This window comes from Ornithodoros turicata, chromosome 3 (assembly GCF_037126465.1).
Source record: "Ornithodoros turicata isolate Travis chromosome 3, ASM3712646v1, whole genome shotgun sequence".
In the NCBI taxonomy this organism is placed as follows: domain Eukaryota; kingdom Metazoa; phylum Arthropoda; class Arachnida; order Ixodida; family Argasidae; genus Ornithodoros; species Ornithodoros turicata.
The window spans coordinates 29,954,758-29,972,034 of NC_088203.1; the positions used below are offsets into that span (position 1 = coordinate 29,954,758).

General features: G+C 45.8%; 1 protein-coding gene and 2 non-coding genes across 5 annotated transcripts in view; all 3 read right to left on the reverse strand.

Annotated features, from left to right (window-relative positions):
• The window catches only part of LOC135388361 (cholinesterase 1-like), a 67,528-nt gene extending 66,432 nt beyond the window's left edge, over window positions 1-1,096 (reverse strand). Inside the window, exon 1 of one of the 3 annotated variants that reach the window (XM_064617875.1) lies at window positions 1,006-1,094. The gene's annotated coding sequence lies outside the window, so the exon portion shown is untranslated. Of the gene's footprint in view, window positions 1-1,005 lie in introns of all 3 variants that reach the window. The other 2 variants (XM_064617874.1, XM_064617877.1) reach the window with 2 other exon arrangements.
• Window positions 1,097-2,019: 923 nt separating this feature from the next.
• LOC135390220 (U4 spliceosomal RNA) lies at window positions 2,020-2,161 on the reverse strand. The gene has a single exon (XR_010421783.1). It is a non-coding gene; the product is annotated as a U4 spliceosomal RNA (small nuclear RNA).
• Window positions 2,162-3,178: 1,017 nt separating this feature from the next.
• Window positions 3,179-3,320, reverse strand: LOC135390232 (U4 spliceosomal RNA). The gene has a single exon (XR_010421794.1). It is a non-coding gene; the product is annotated as a U4 spliceosomal RNA (small nuclear RNA).
• Between the last annotated feature and the right edge of the window lie 13,957 nt (window positions 3,321-17,277).

Here is a 17,277-nt window from a genome sequence, read left to right on the forward strand (position 1 = left end):
TCAGACATGCCATGATGACGTCACAAATCAAGAAAACAAGCACGCACACTGAGACAGCAGCTCAGGAATGCACAAGGAGACGTGCTTTATAGGAATTTCTACTCCACACTCAGATACCAGCATTTCTGCACAAATACCTATAAATGCAAACAGCTTACTCCATCAACATATCGAGCAAAGTGAATACTGGCACTCAACATCATATAACAAAAAACAAACAAATTCAATTCGTATGAACTCTCCTTTGCCAAGCAGCATTCTTCTGCTCTACCTGGATGCTGACTTTTTCCCCTCACCTACATTCTGAGTAAAAGCAGTGAAAGGAAAAAAGAACCGCGAAAAATTATACGCATTTGTGCTCCAGTAGCTGTAACTGCAAGAAACCGTAGCGCACGCTAATAAACTGAGAAAAAGACACCCATTTCTGCCACCAGATAATTCTTGCATAATGCCACATACACAGTCACATTGCCCTTGTGTAAAGAAAGCACAGGACAGGGATACACAAATCTCCTTAAGCGAGCAGGGAAAAGGCTTAAATCGAACCGCTCAGGAATAATCGGAGAATCACCGCTTATCCCTATACGCGGCTAGCACAACATGACAGCAACAAGATATTAGCGAAGGGTAAAATTTGCAAGACACTACTGAACAAGTCCAGACGTGCGACATCAATTACAAAATACTGCTCATCGGGGAAAAGGTCTAAGCCTGCAACAGAAAATCATAGAGCATACACAACTTCATTTTTCTATTCCGCGTAACCAAAACGCGGTCTGCTTGGAAAACGACGCACAAATTTTCTTGCCGGCGTCGGGCACTCATAAAATACCCTGCCCAAAACAAAGACTTCACCAGGTTCGCGAGGCAATTCCATTAAAAACGCTCGTCCTATCCTACAGATAGCAATGCAAACGCGACTAATACCCTTATTTTTTAAACCACTATTTCACGCAATAGTACATAAATATATCACTCGTGTCACACGAAAAGGCAAACACTTACTTGTCAAGTTGGGTCCCTGGTTCAGAAAAGCGCGCGCGCACACACTCACACAGACACACACTCACATTTTCACATTCACAAACACAGAGTCTATTTTCACAACCACATAAATCCATATTATTCCCCAGGTCAATAATTATCCAACTAGCGTCAAAACGGGGAGAACGCACATATGCCTACACAAAACAATAGGTCTTCGTTCGGGATGTAATAGGATATCACTAGTCGACCGTCGCAAAGCAAAGAAGAAACACAGCATCGCAGGAATGCATGTTCGCTATACATCCACCAAGAAAACGGTGCCGTGCCTCTGCGCGGCGATCATTAACAGGAGTGAATTCACTTCGTTTTCTTTTTATGTCCTTGCACCCATATATTTTGCAAGAATATTATAGAGCAGAACGGGTAAATGTGAACATCATTCGCTACACACTGTAGCTCTCATCATTTTTAAACCAAACCACTTAACATGTGTTCATAGGCCTTCACTAAATAGGTGAGCCGATAAGGACTCAAAATAAAATCAAATAAATTAATCATTCCACCATCGCTGGCTGCAAGTTTGGGTACACAACAGAGCAGTGTGCTCCCATCAACACGCCTTAATTGGGCTGGATTTCACACACACACCCGAAGCCTTTTTGAATACATTCTGCTGTCGCCGGAATAAAGGATTTATCGCGAGGGTACTAGAATGTCAGCTCTGTTGCTTGACAACGCCGGCCATGGTCGGGCATGCAAAGGGAGCAGGACACGGAAATGGACTCGGGTGGTAGATGATTTCGTATATTTGCACGAGTGGGGCAACAAAAAGTTTTTTCTACATTGAAGTTATGAATAACGTATTCGTACACAACCAGGACCTACTTAAATAATAGGATATTTAAGTAACTCCTGCTACACACACAAGCCATGCCACTCTTGCTGGTAGCTTTGTTGATGGGTTTGGTATTTTCGCTTGTTGTCAGTACCACTTTAGATACACCTTGGTTCTTCTTTTTGATTTCGTAGTGGCCTCCGTGGAGGCTGCCAAAAATTGCCATTGTCGACGGTATTTCACGTCGTCAACGCGAGGTATTGGGAAAAGTTTTCAACTAGCAATAGTCGCGCCTCAGTTCACACTTCACTGGCTACGACACCGCCGCTGCGCAAAGCTAACAGTATTTTTTCACGCAACAGGACCCACCTCTGTCATCGTTCGCATACTCGACGGTGCCCTTGAATAAAAACGAGTTGTACTCTTTAACGTCTTTTGAAATACAGAATGCCGTATTACGAAATATGTGTACCTCACATTGTAGCGTGTGTTTCCGCATCAGAGATTCGAAACTGTTTTTCGTTATTTATTTATTTTTTGTCGGTGTTTGCCTGTATGTAAGGAAGCGCCGGGATGCTTTGCTTGTTTGTACGTACCTTCTGTGCTGAGACTAGGAGAAGGTCCGGGTACGAGCCCTCCTCAGTAGCTCCGTCGGTAACGTGTTGGCTTGTTGAGCTGAAGTTCCCGGGTTCGATCCCGGTCGCGGACGGCAGCAATGGGGGGTAGGTAAGCATTGCTTCCAGCACCGTGTGTCTAATATTTCCGGCGCACGTCAGAAGACCCCCAGGTGGTGGAAATTACCCGCCGTCCCACCCTGCGGCACGTGCAGCATGTCGCCACACTAGGTAGACAAACCACACGTGTAACATCACCGTACCATTATTATTGTATTATATCCGGGTACCAATTCCGGATACGGGCTGGCCCGCGCTTGAGGTATAGCACTGCACGGGCTTACCTGAAAGCCCCAGCTCGGCCCTCGGGCTTTACGTTTTTTATGCGGGTCTGGGCCGGGCTCGGGTTTCAGTCACCGGGCCCGGACCGGGTACGGGCTTGACAACGCCGGCCATGGTCGGGCATGCAAAGGGAGCAGGACACGGAAATGTACTCGGGTGGTAGATGATTTCGTATATTTGCACGAGTGGGGCAACAAAAAGTTTTTTCTACATTGAAGTTATGAATAACGTATTAGTACACACCAGGACCTACTTAAATAGTAGGATATTTAAGTAACTCCTGCTACACACACAAGCCATGCCACTCTTGCTGGTAGCTTTGTTGATTGGTTTGGTATTTTCGCTTGGTTTCGCTACCAGTTTAGATATACCTTCGTTCTTATTTTTGATTTCGTCGTGGCCTCCGTGGAGGCTGCCAAAAATTGCCATAGCCGACGGTATTTCACGTCGTCAAGGCGAGGTATTGGGAAAAGTTTTCAACTAGCAATAGTCGCGCCTCAGTTCACACTTCACAGGCTACGACACCGCCGCTGCGCAAAGCTAACTGTATTTTTTCACGCAACAGGACCCACCTCTGACATCGTTCGCATTCTCAACGGTGATCCTGAATAAACACGAGTTGTACTTTTTAACATCTTTTGAAATACAGATTTTGGTGATAACAGATATGTGTATATCATATTATAACGCATGTTTTCGCATCTAAAATTCGAAATTATTCTCTCCTTATGATTTAATGTGTCTTTAATGTACGAGAAAAACACCTTTTGTGCCGAGACCGAGAGATGGCCCAGGACACTTCTTTTCCTGTGTCATGTGCCTTATTTTTTTCGCTTTGTGCGCGTCGTCGTTGTCAGTTTTCGCTTTTTGTCGGGCCAACGTTCCAATACCAATAGGTAGCTCTCCTGCTTGATGACAATACAACGTTCCAATACCTTTTCGTTGTCTGATGGGCCTTCCATGGACAGACAAGAACTTTATTTATATGACGATGAGTGGGGAGTTTCATGGCCAGACGCGATACCCTAATCCCATTGCTGGCGGCAATGTGGTGAAATGGAATATTGAGTTGCCTAACAGTGCGGACCAAAGTCCTACAGTGTAAAAAAAACTTGAGAAGAACATTTAGGACCAAACATTGGTGGACATTTTGACATAGCGAGAGGGTGAGAGTTCAGATGACTAAGAGACCCTGAAAGTGTGGTTCGGGAAGGTTGGTAGTGCGAGCAATGGAGATGGATGTGCTCTGGATCTTTCAGATCACCTTAGTGACAACATGTGGGGAAGTCAACTTGTCTGAGGCGGTTACTCCAATGAGCTGCAAAAGTCCAAGTGGGTCCCATCCGAAGAATTAATGCAGCGTTTGACGAAAGGTGTTTCGTGACATCTCGAAAGCTCGACATACGGTAGTCGTGACGTCATTCGCTTTGCTAGGCCAACTACGGCAAGCAGTTAGGGTAGATTCACACGCTGCAACTTCGTACCAGCAACGGTTGCGCGCTATTGAAGTTGCAGAGAACAGGCTCTTTTCACACGGTGAGCAACTCTCCTCATCGTAGTGCTGAAGGAACTCGTGAGATGGCGCGAGGAAATGTCATCATCGCCAGCTTCCTCCAATTACGTCAATCTACAGGGTGTCCCAGAAAACGTGTCATTGAATTATAATAAAAAAACTACGGCACCTAGAATCATGCGGTCAACAGCATTTGTTCTTATTAGGTTTTTGCCACCTCCTAATGTGAATGTCATGTACTCCAAGTTTAATTATGTAAATATTTGCGAACTGAAGTCGGAAATTTGCCAAGTAAAGGTCACTTTTTTACCCCACCAATATGAAGAGCGTGCCAAATTCACTCAAATTCATGATAATTGACAGTGATATTCACGAGCTATCCCATCGGAAAAAATAGCCGAAAATCATGCTTTTCGGGGCACCGCACCATAACGCGCGATGACTTCTTGAGCGCAATCGCTCTCAGTGCGACGAAAGGAGGTTCCGAAGCCAGCCCACAGAGTGATAGTAGAAAAAGTAACAGTTCCTAAAATTGGGAGAGGGAAAGCATTATCCCAGCGACAGTCGGACGTGATAAGCCGTGCCTGTTTTATCTTTTTCTGCGATGTCGGGGAGGGCTAGGTTTCCAACCTCCTTTCGTCGGACTGACAAAGATTGCGCTGAAAAATTCATCGTGCGCTATTCTGTGCGACCTGCGTAGAGCATGATGTTCGGCTATTTTTTCCGATGGGATAGCTCCTGAATATCCCTGTCAATTATCTTTAATTTGACTAACTTAGACACGCTCTTCACATTGGTGGGGTAAAAAAGTGACCTTTAGTAGGCAAATTTCCGACTTAAGCTCGCAAAAATTTACATAATTAAACTTACGTTACACGACATCCACATGAGGAGGTGGCAAAAACCCTGTAAGAACAAATGCCATTGACCGCATGACCCTAGGAGGTGTAGTTTTTATTATTATAATTCAATGACACGTTTTCTGGGACACCCTGTATACGCCTTAGAAGTGACGCCAGAACAGCCAGCCATTACTATTGAATGTCTTCTGAGGAGGAGCCAAGTGATGGACAGGTTGAGCCTGAAGATAGCGAGAGGAATCGCTTGTGGGACGATCCGTGTGGCGCAATCCCGTTCACACGGCGCCACCGAGTCGCATGTCGCATGGTGTGAATAGAACCTTACCACCACCACCATCACCTGCCTCCGAATCCCAGCTCTGGTCTCACGACCGGGCTCGGTGGGCCAGTTGGTGTACCTACACACTAAAACATATGACACCTTTTTGAGTGTAAAGTTGGAGTTTGATAACTCACACCAAATTCGGTGTAAGGTCAATAGGGTGTAAGAATCTACACCCTTTAGAATGGTGTAAATTGAAATATTTCTTACACCCCTTGTGGCGTAAAGTTGGTGTTTGAGAACTTACACCAGTCCTGGTGCATTTATTTTCACTTTAAGCCAGAAGTTCGCTGTCATTACCCTAATTACGCTCTGTAAGGACCCAGGGCAAACAAATTTCATAAATGAATGAGTAGTGGTATACGGGCTCGGTCAAAAACGTGCGAGCAGTGTCAAATGGAAATGGAAACTGGAAATGGGCACTTTCACTCAGGGATGGATGGCTGACTTAGGCCTCGAATGTGCATGGAAGGCAGCCTTATCGGAAGTGATAACAGCCACTGGCCCCCCCTCTGGTCAAGTGGACGTCCCTGTTTCGCAGGATGTCGCTCCGCAGAGGGTTGATGTCGCTCGTGCGTTTCCCAAACTTTTGTCTCAGCCGGTACACCATTTTTACACCAATATTGGTGTTGCTATTTTGACTGCGGGGTGTAAGCTGTACAGTACACCATCTTTGCACCTGGATAGGTGTTCTGCTTTGGGCTGTAGGATGTAAATTGCAAAATACACCCCTTCAACACCTAAATGGGCGTAAATATTCTTAGTGTGTACGCCCGGTTTCACCAACACCGATTAACATTTTAAGCAAGATCAATGGTCCTTTAACTTGAATTTGACGCTTAACTCAGCCTCACTAAAGGGAGTTATTGTCACTGAAAGATTCATCGCGTCAGTAACTAACGTTTGTAACAAGAATTGGGTGTTTAGCAACCCAGCGTTGGTGAAACCTGCCCTAGAGTCACTAAATAACTAAGTATACAAACTGGCCCACCGAGTTCGGCCGTGAGACCAGAGCCGGGATTATAGGGTGTCGAGGGTCCGATCCCCAGTAGAGGACGTCAGCAACTTGGTGGAAAAGGTACAGCTCGCATCAGAGTTAACTTGAACGCCATTCCGGGCTGCGGACCTCGGTGATACTTAGTACAAATAACGGCGGTGGGTGTTTTTGGTCATCTATATACGGTTAGAGAGGTGACCCACGCAATGAAGGCGTTGTTTTCTGCTACGCGCTGAATGGGTAACTCTCTTCCCGCTTCGCAGGCTGGAGCGGTGTTCAAGTCAACTTTGACGCGCGCCGTACACATGCCGTGTGCTGAGATTTCCCACTAGACATTGACATGGCCGACCTTTACCTATTCGGCTCTGTACCTGGCCGGCCAGGCCGGGCCTGGTTTGTGCCATGCATTCTGAATGTTATTCATTCCGTTCGGAAACAAGATGCACACCGGCAGAACAAAAAATGAAAAGCGGAGAAGCAGTTGAAAAACCCGTGACGTTTCGGGACCCATCATAAAGGCTGCAGGATCCCCGCGGCTTGTCTGTTAGTTACATTGGACATCACCTCGCTGTACACTAACATTCCACACGACACACTTAAAAATTAACTTCACCGCATAGCACGCTCCTAGCCAACCATCATCTCGAGTGGTATCGTTATCTGCCCTGATTTGTTGAAAACGGGAGGCGTACGCCTTTTTTCTGACACTTATGCTGTTCATAATTGTCACAGAAAAGGCGTACGCCTCCCGTTTCCAACAAATCGGGGCAGATAACGGTATCATTTGAGATGATGGTTGGCTAGGAGCGTGCTATGCGGTGAAGTTCATTTTTAAGAGTGGACAATGGCATCCGCGCAGTAATCGACGTTTTTAACAAATTGCCCGAAAACCAGCTTCACTCAGCTCTCCTAGAAACTCTGATCTCGCTGATACACAACAAACATTATCTCCAAATTAGTCGTACAGCTATGGGAACAAAATGGACCCCAACTATGCTGATATATTCATGGGCTCTCTTGAAGAACGCTTCCTACACTCTTAAAAATGAACTCCACCACATAGCACGGTCCTAGCCAGCCATCATCCCCGAATGAGAACGTTCTCGCCCCCGATTTGTTGAAAACGAGAGGCGGAGCCTATTTTGTGCCGTACATAATGGCACAAAATAGGCTCCGCCTCTCGTTTTCAACAAATCGGGGGCGAGAACGTTGTCATTCGGGATGGTGGTTGGCTAGGAACGTGCTATGTGGCGAAGTTCATTTTTAAGAGCCCTATCGCCATCACCACCACCACCACCACCATCATTTTTAAGAGTGTAGAAACATGTTTGCTCAAACATCTTGTATACAAACGATTCCTCGATAACGTATTCATGTTGTGGCCTCATTCTGAGGAAAGCCTTTTATCATTCATAAATAATTTTAATAGCGTCCACCCGACTATAAATTTACACACACTTATTCTAAAGAGGCTGTGGTGTTTGAAGGTAACGACGACGAAGCGCATCAAGCTGTACGGGGGCAACTTTCTCTCCAACTATAATGTTGAATTCCAATGGCAGATTCAGAGCGCCTCCGGAGCAAGTTTTGTTGCTCCGCCGAGAGCAAGTCTGTTCGATTGGCAGATTGGGAACAGTTCTGGAGTATTCCAATGGCAGCTTCGGAGCGGCATTCGAGCCAAGGTCGCTCCAGGGAGCAACCCAGACTGCTCCGCCAAAATAGGCAGATTCAACCGGAACTCTACGTGACATGTCACTTGTCGCTCGTGCTTCCTATTTCCTGTCTCTATTTCGCCAACATGGCTGCTTTGCAACGCGTCTTCACCGTGACTAGTATTTCACGTCGTACGTTGGCGATTTTGTTTCATGAAGGAAGCGAGAATCAGACATTACCAGGGCAACGTTAGGAGATTAGGAGGACCTTGACGTCGCAAAACATGGCGTTATAATGGAACATGAGCATCTTCTTCTTCTTCTTCCTCCGTCTCTGGCCGCCATACACCGAGGGAGGTTACCCAGCGCTAACTCCAAGTTGTGCGGAAGTGTTCCAGTCGCAGATTCGGATCACTTGCTCTAGGGCAGATCAAGCCGCTCCACTGCGGAGCCTGCCACTTGCTCCGACTCTGCCATTGGAATTCAACATAAGTCTATAACCTCACCGTCGACCTTGCTCGCGGCCGTCTCGTCGACACCTACACTTCCCTCTCCATGCAGGCCGTCCGCGTCAGGCATCCCACGCTGCTATCCGGCACAGCGCTGCAGGCGCCGGAGTCAAGATTTGCTCGAGTTTTTGACGACTTCCGGGAGCTCACGCAAGCCCCCAACTGGAGGAAACCTATTACACACGACGTTTTTCGCCGACACCGCATTCAAAGCCGTGCGGCATTTCCGATACTTCCTCGAAGGCCGTCGCTTCACGCTCCTCACCGATCACAAGCCCCTTTTGACCGCCTTCAGGTCGGCCAGTGCGAAGTACTCTCCCCGTGAGATTCGCCATCTCTCCGACTTGGCCGAATTTACTACGGATGTCAGGCACGTCGCAGGCCGCTCCAACCAACCCGCCGATGCCCTCAGTCGCATTAGCGCTGAGGGCATCGAGCCTGCCACGAGCTTCCTCTCGACGCTAACACCCTGGCTAGGCACCAGCAAACGGACGCAGAGCTTCTCAAGATACGCGCCGCGCACTCCACCAGCCTGCATCTCAAGGACATTGTCCTTCGCGGTTCCGATCTCCCTGTCGCCTGCGACGTTTCCACCGGTACGCCGCGCCCCTTCGTACCGGCCACACTTGAGCGTAGGGTCTTCGACACTCTTCACTCGCCTGCTCATGGTGGCGTCCGTGCGACCCACCATCTCATCTCGTCACGATACGTCTTGCCCGGCATGAGAATCACATCCGCAAATTGACCCAGTCTGCGTCCCATGGCAGCGTGCGAAAGTGCAGCGTCACACGGCCTCCCCCCTTGCCACCTTCCTTCCCCCAGACCACAGGTTTCACAACATTCACGTGGACATTGTCGGCCCACTCCCCTCATCCAACGGTTACCGCTACCTCCTCACCTCGATAGAAAAGCACACTCGGTGAGCCGAGGCATCTCCTATGGTGGACGCTACCGCCGAGACTGTATGCTCGACCTTTCTGCACACCTGGGTCGCACGTTTCGGGACCCCAGCCGAACTTATAACTGACAGAGGAGAACAATTTGGGGCCTCCCTTTTTCGCTGCATGCTCAAGATGTTGGGAACAACCAGGTATCGCACAGCCGCCTATCATCCCGCCGCAAACGGGCTCGTCGAGAGCTTCCATCGTCACCTGAAATCCGCCATCATGGCATATGAGCATCGCATGCACTGGCATAATCACCTCGCCTTGATACTCCTCGATATCCGCTGTGCCGTCAAGGCGGACTCACACTGCTCCCCCGCGGACATGGTCTACGGATCAGAGCCTCCGAATCCCGGGGCAGCTGCTTCTTCCCCCTCGAGATCACTTAGACTCGCCCCTGGACTTCCTCGCCCGACTCCAGTCCACCCTCTTCCAACTTCGGCTTCTCCCACTACGAAGGTCCGTCGTACGCCCGTTCTATGTACCACGAGACATCGCCCCCGCTACCCACGTTTTTCTCCGCTCGCCCCCCCCCCCCGTACACCGATTCTTGGAGGCCTCTACACCGGCCCCTGCCGCGTCATCGCCCCCGGTGACAAGACTTTCCGTATCCTCATCAACGGCAAAGAGCAAACAGTGGGAATCGATAGGCTCAAGCCCGTCGAAGACGATCCTCCACCAGACGCACATGTCCCCACTACCACTTCCAGCTACATCCCCGCAGCGCCTCATCCACTCCCCTCGACCCGCCATGTGACCTGGGCGAGGCCCCTCCGGTCTTCTGGGAGGGGGGCAGCTGTAGCGTCGCTCATTCCATGCCCGTAGACTTCGACGACGAAGACTCCGCCAGTCTTGTTCTCGTACACTGCTCGCATGCATACTGGCTGTTCAGTTTTGTGCCGCGCAGATTAAACCGGCATAACCTGACTCCCGGTCTTTGAGTCTCTTCCTCAGTAGGGCTTCAGCAACTACAACAGCAGTACGGGAGAGAAGGTTGGAACGTAACAGAGGCCATAAACTTTCTGGACGTTCATGTCAAGACTTGTAACATCTCCATAGAAACAAACTTGCACCGTAAACCAACAGACTCCCAGCAGTACCTGTCATTCAACAGTTATCATCTGCGACATACTAAATTAGCCATCCCTTACAGCCAGGCCATACGCTACAGAACTGAATCTGCTCCCGCGAAGGCGAATTAGATGCTAACCTTGACAACATTGAAGAAACTTCCTAATTCCAATCGGCAATTCCCGCCAGACCGAGTAAAAAATGCGCTCAGTAAAGCCCGCCATACGAACTGCATGGATCTTCTGAAAATATCAAAGCAACCTAAAGATGAGGAATGTGTCAACCTCACTCTAACCTTTAACGGTAATATACCTGACCTTAAAAATATCCCACAACGGCGCCAGCCCCTTCTATCTCTGTCGGAACGTCTAAAGCAAGATATTCCCTACACCACCCCGTATAGATCATGGAGGAAGAAAACACAGGAGCGGCCGCTTCGAACAGATTTCCGTGGGACCCCTCTGGCGGTCGCTCCTGTCAAAACCGCCATTACTTCCTGTCCACCACATGTTCCTCTCTAAAGTTTTGATTTAGCAGCGCTTTGTTGCTCGCGCTACTTTGTGCTTTTCCAAAGTCATTTACTCTTAAAATGTGAGCACCATTGCGGGAACAACGTTTTGTTAACGTGTTCTAACCCCGGTTGAGGCTGCCGTTCAACAGAAATCAGTTCTGTCACGGGCATAACGTTTCATTCGTAAGTACGTACCTGACCGGTTGGTTCGTACCCCGGTCTGTGAGAGTCGTGTTGAATCGTTCCTTTACAAACTGGCGCTGTGCTACGGCTGCAGATTCATTTGATTTCCTCCATTGTTGTACAAGTTTGATTACTGGCATGGTTTACCAGGCACTTCAGCAACAAACACACAAAACGTGGTCACGTCGGTGCCGCGAATGATGTTTCTGGTTCTGCGTGCTTGTCCTGCAGACCGTGACCGGTCTTGTAGCCCTGTAGAAGGGTAAACCGAGAGTAAACTTAAACCGCCATTAAGCGCCTTTATTTTGTTTGGGCATGTGTTGCGCTTACCGTGAGTAAGGTTGGTTTCCGGCTACAATAGCGTGGTTTCATGACCCACATGCGTAAACATCATGTCAAACAAAATCCAGTTTAAAGCAGGAAAGACATGTTCTGTTGTTGGATGCACTAATTGCGACGGTGACATCAAAGCTTGGAAGTACTCGCGGTGCGATTTGCATCCACCGCTGTTGCACATGGACGGCCGGCCCGTGTCTCGTCCCTTTTTCAATGCACACGTTTCCAACGGGGCGTGGAAAGGAAGATCGTCAGCGCTGAATCGTGAATCTTCAGAGAAAAGGATTTGATCCCGGCAAGTCAGCTCGAGTAAGTCAGTGCGTACGTCAACGTTATAGTCTCTTTGACATGCGTAAGTTGCTCTGAACTATTCACAATTCCTCAGGTGTGTTCTGTCCATTTCCCTGATGGCCGGCCTACGAAGGCAAATCCATATCCCACACTTCATTTGTCCACGCCGGTAAGTCGGTCAGGTCATTTTGATTTCACATAACATTCCATCCATTTGTAACGTGCTGTACTCTAGGTTGTTGTGCACAAAGGACGAAGAGTCCTGGTGAAAAATCTCTGGGATCAGGCCTCAGAAACACCGAGGATGAAAGCACCAACAGCGCAGCATCCAGCAGTGACCTGTTATCATCTGCTACAGAGCCTGAACTCTCAACAGCTGTACATAAGGAAGTTTTTTGTCAACAGAAGTCGTTTTTGTTTAAAATCAGTAACAATGCAACAAACTGGTGGAATTCCAGGGACCACCCATCAGAGGACTTGATCAATGATGGCATTGATGGTCATGCAAGAAGACAGCGCTCAACGACCTCTAGGCTGTTCCAAGTGTGCCACAAGAAAGGAAACAGCTGACAAGGCTGTTCAGTACGAGATCGTCATCGACCATAGCTACAGCAACAGCTGTAAGACTCATTTGAAGTGTGACCGTGCAACCGAAACAACGTGTTCTGTTTACGGCGCCTTGCTTGAGTCACAGTTTCCACTCTTTACCTGCCTCACTAAGACTGTATTCGACGCATATATGGCGGCAGCTACGGCTGTGGCGAAGAGTCCTTTCAAGATGCCCCTGGATGACCAGCTGCTCCTGACACTGATCAGACTGCGAGAGGGGACATTGCTGATAGACCTCGCGTTCAGATTTGAGATCTCTACTGCATTTGCAAGTAAAATTTTCTCGTTTTGGATAGGGGCATTCGCAAGAGCGACGACAAAATACTTTGTCTTCTGGCTATCACAAGAGACCATTGCAAGGACATGCACTGCCAGCATCATTTCAAGATTTCCCGAACACAACTTGCATATGTATTGCTTCGAGATTTTTACAGAGAGACCAATCAATCTGCTCCGCAGAGGACAGACGTACAGCCATTACAAATCCCACAATACGACGGAAGTTCTACATGTAATAGCCCCAAGTGGGTTCATAATGTTTGTGTCCAAATCGTATGGAGGCCGTGCCAGTGACCGGTGACCAGTGAAGACGAACGGTGGAGTCCTCAAGTACCTTGAACCTGGCGACGAAGTCCTTGCGGACAGAGGCTTCACAGAGGCAAAGAACAACTCAGCGCATACGAAGTCCTGGGATCACGTCGCCTTACAAAAGTCAGGATCCACGTCGAGAGGTCTATAAGGTCTATAAGAGGTCTATGAAATGCTTCCGCATTCTACGGCACATACCAGCAAGTGTCTTTGCTAAGCGGAGCATTGTTGATGAAATCTTGCTAACTCTTGCCGGACTCTGCAATCTGCAGCCACCGTTCATTAAGGAGAAAGGAGTGTGTGAGGACGTGTGAGTATTTTATTTGCCACGAAGTGTTCCACTGCTTACTTTTTATATAATTCTTACTGACTAGAATGCATGCTGTCCCTTCTGCATGCACACCTTATTCTTAATCCTAAGACGTGTACCTAAACGTGATTGTAAATGCCTAAATATGAGGCGGTGCATCATCAACATACTATTCATGCTTTGTCTGAAAGTACTGGCAACAAGTAAAGTTTGGCAAGTTTGGAAAGTAAAAAGTTTTTAGCTGCTGAAGGACTGCAGTGACAAATGATTCATCATATAATACTTCAATAACATACGCCTCATCATTTGTCTACACAACAAAATCGCATGCCACCATTTCACAACAGTACATCTGCAGCTGGACCTGTGTGTAGTACTTATTCTTTCTACATTTTCGCAGTTGCAGACCTGCAGTGGTTTCAGTAACGTCATAACAAGCACTCCTAAACAGGCCGGACAGCGACCCAATTCGCAATAGTCTTTGGTGTAGGATACTTCATTTCTATAAGTTTGCACTGTCCCTCAACTATTCGGTCGAGGCTTGCACCCAACCATGGCACGTCAGCCAACACTGAGAGTCCACAAGGAAGCACGCGGCAACCAGTCTCCCCCTTGTACCAGGCGCGAGCTTTTGGCTCGCACTTTTCCATTCCTGGGGAATGAATGAGAAATGTACTTTTTTTTACAGTACTATTATGCTCACATCTAATTAAAGTTATAAATTTGTATAAAGGTCTGGTACTAAGGCCTATACCATTTCTGCTACAAGCTTTTCATCATCTTATTGTTACGTACTCATAGCATACTGATTTTGTACTGTCTCTTGCACTAGAATATACCGAATATGCCTTTACGTTCCCATCGTTAAAGATAGATAGATAGATAGATAATTTATTTCACACTCAAGGTGTTGGAAATCAGGGCAAAAAAGCCATGAGGCTTGACTAGGCCCTGACTCCCTTACATTACATTCAATACTTCATGAAAACAACAAAGAATCGAAAATCCATGCAGTCTAAATGACAAAAATACAATGAAAATACAACAAAACTACAATGTGCAACCAGAAAAAAAAAAAAAATTTATACAATAAAGAGCTGTTTCATATTATGATCTGACAAAGCAAAGATATCAATATCAATAGAAGCCAACATATTTAACAGGATAGGAAGCTGATAAGTGATTGATTGTTTACCATAATTTGTTCTACTAAACGGCAGGCGAAAGTTTTGGGCAGTCCTCAGTGGATACGTAGATCTGTACTGATTCATCGAAATAATGCTTAAGTGTTGATTGTTTGTCCTTGTCATCGTTTTGTAGAACTGTAATACGCGATATTTGTACAAAGAATTTAGTTTTAAAATCTCATACTTATGAAAAAGGAACTCTGCATGATCAGTGTAGGACAGACCAGCAACTATACGCAAGACTCTTTTTTGAATCATATTAATCTGATTTTCATTCGACGTTGTGGTCGTTCCCCAGATCAGTATGCAATAAGAAAGTAAGGAGTAAAACAGACTGTGATAAAGCAAGAGTTTAACAGCGACTGGAAGAAGGTACCTGCACTTGTTTATCATACCAGATACTTTGCAAAGTCTACCACGAATATATTGCACATGCCCATCCCACGATAAGTTGTACGAAAACACTACACCGAGAGTCTTCACGTCATTTACATATTGAATTTTCATATCTCCGTACCATAATGATAGATTCATGGTTACATGTTTATTTTTAGGTCTAAATATCACCGCTTTTGTTTTAGAGACATTTATGTGTAAACGATTTCGTTTCGCCCAATTTCTTACTTTCTCGAGTAAGGCATTAGCCAAAGATATTAAACTGGTCTCATCGGATGATGAAACAAATATTGTAGTGTCGTCTGCATAAATAAAAAAGCGTGCATCGGCATCAATGTTTATGATATCGTTTATATAAAAAATGAATAATAAAGGACCTAATATACTGCCCTGAGGAACTCCTACTTTTATAGGCAACTCGGAAGATGTACCTACTTTCAACGAGACAAATTGTTTTCTATTACTTAGGTAGGAATCAATAAGGTTTAACGCCATACCTCTAATACCATAGGAGAAGAGCTTCGACAACAATATTTTATGATCAATACAATCGAAAGCTTTGCTGAAGTCTAGAAAAACACCCAGAGTGAGTAAACGATCTTCAAAGATTTTCAAGATATGCTCTTTCTGATACAGAAGTGCAAGCTCCGTTGACCTTCCCTTCTGAAAGCCGAATTGCTTGGGAGCAATAAGGCCGAATTTTTCAGAGAAATTTGAAAGACGGGTGTGAATTATTCTTTCTAGGACCTTAGAGAAAACAGGAAGTACAGAAATGGGTCTGTAGTTTTTTAAATCATTTTTATCTCCGCCCTTAAAAAGGACAACGACTTTGGCAGTCTGCATTAACTTCGGAAACACGCCTGTACTTAGTGATAAGTTACAAATTAATGATAAAGGGTAAGCAAGATAATCACTAGCGTATTTAACAGGACGTGCCTGCATGTTATAGGCGTCTATACTCTTTGAAGGTTTTAGTTGCACAAGAATAGACCGCACTTCGGAAGCGTCTGTCGGGCAAAAAAATATAGTATTATCATTAAAAGTGATATCCTGTAAAGAGCATATTCCTCCAGCTTGCTCTCCAATATTTACAAAGTGTCTGTTAAAGACGTCAGCAAGCTTGTCATCAGAAATAACTTCTCCACCAACAAGAAGATTATTAATTTCATTGGAGTTTCCTGTGCTGCCTAGTATAGACTTCAGGCGTTTCCATAACACCTCAGAGTTTTTGCCCTGTAAATCGTCAAATAGTTTCAGGTAATAATTTTGTTTTGCCTGCCTTAGTTTATTATTTACAAAGTTTCGAAATTTCTTATATTCTACTAACTTAGTTAAATTCTTGGTTTTTAAGAAATCATTGTATAGTGCATACTTCTTCCGGATAAGTGACAGTAATTCATAAGTGACCCAAGGTTTCTTTGCACGTTTAGCCTTTCGCATATTTCTATAAGGAAAACAGTTATCATAAATTTGTTTCACAAGTGAAAAGAAAGCATCATAAGCAGCATTAACATTTTGATAGACATTCAAAAATGCCCAATCTATAGCACCTAAACGTTCGCAGAACATGTCTAACGTAGCCGAACTAACATCTTGGAATGTAATTGTGCTTTGCATAATTTCTTTGGATGATTTGTAAACACCAGCTACTATTGGTAGATGGTCACTTATATCGCTCGCAATACAACCGGAAATAATTTTATGTTCATCGTAATTTGTGATAAATACATCAAGTAATGTGCTGGTAGAGTCAGTAATGCGAGTTGGGGTTTGAATTAGATTTGAAAATCCATAGGAATTGAACAAGGCAATCAAATCATATCTACTGCGTGAATTTCCCAAGATGTCAATATTAATGTCACCACTTAGGAACAAACGACATTTATTTTCACATGCATATGAAAAAAGTAACTCAAGCTGTTCGAGGAACGCCGGGACACTACCTTGCGGAGGGCGATAAACAACGGCAAGTATTTCGTTTTTGTACTTCACACATTGTATTTCACAATCTGAATTGGATATACAAAATTCACGCAGCAAGTTGAAGGAACTTGAGCGAACCAGCATAGCAACCCCACCGCCAGTAGAGCTTTGGCGATTTAAAACAAAATGATTATAGTTAGGCAAAAGGAAAAAGTCATGATCAAATTTGTACCATGTCTCAGTGATCATAAGAACATCTATATCTACAGACAGAGCGTCAAGCAATAGGGATAAACT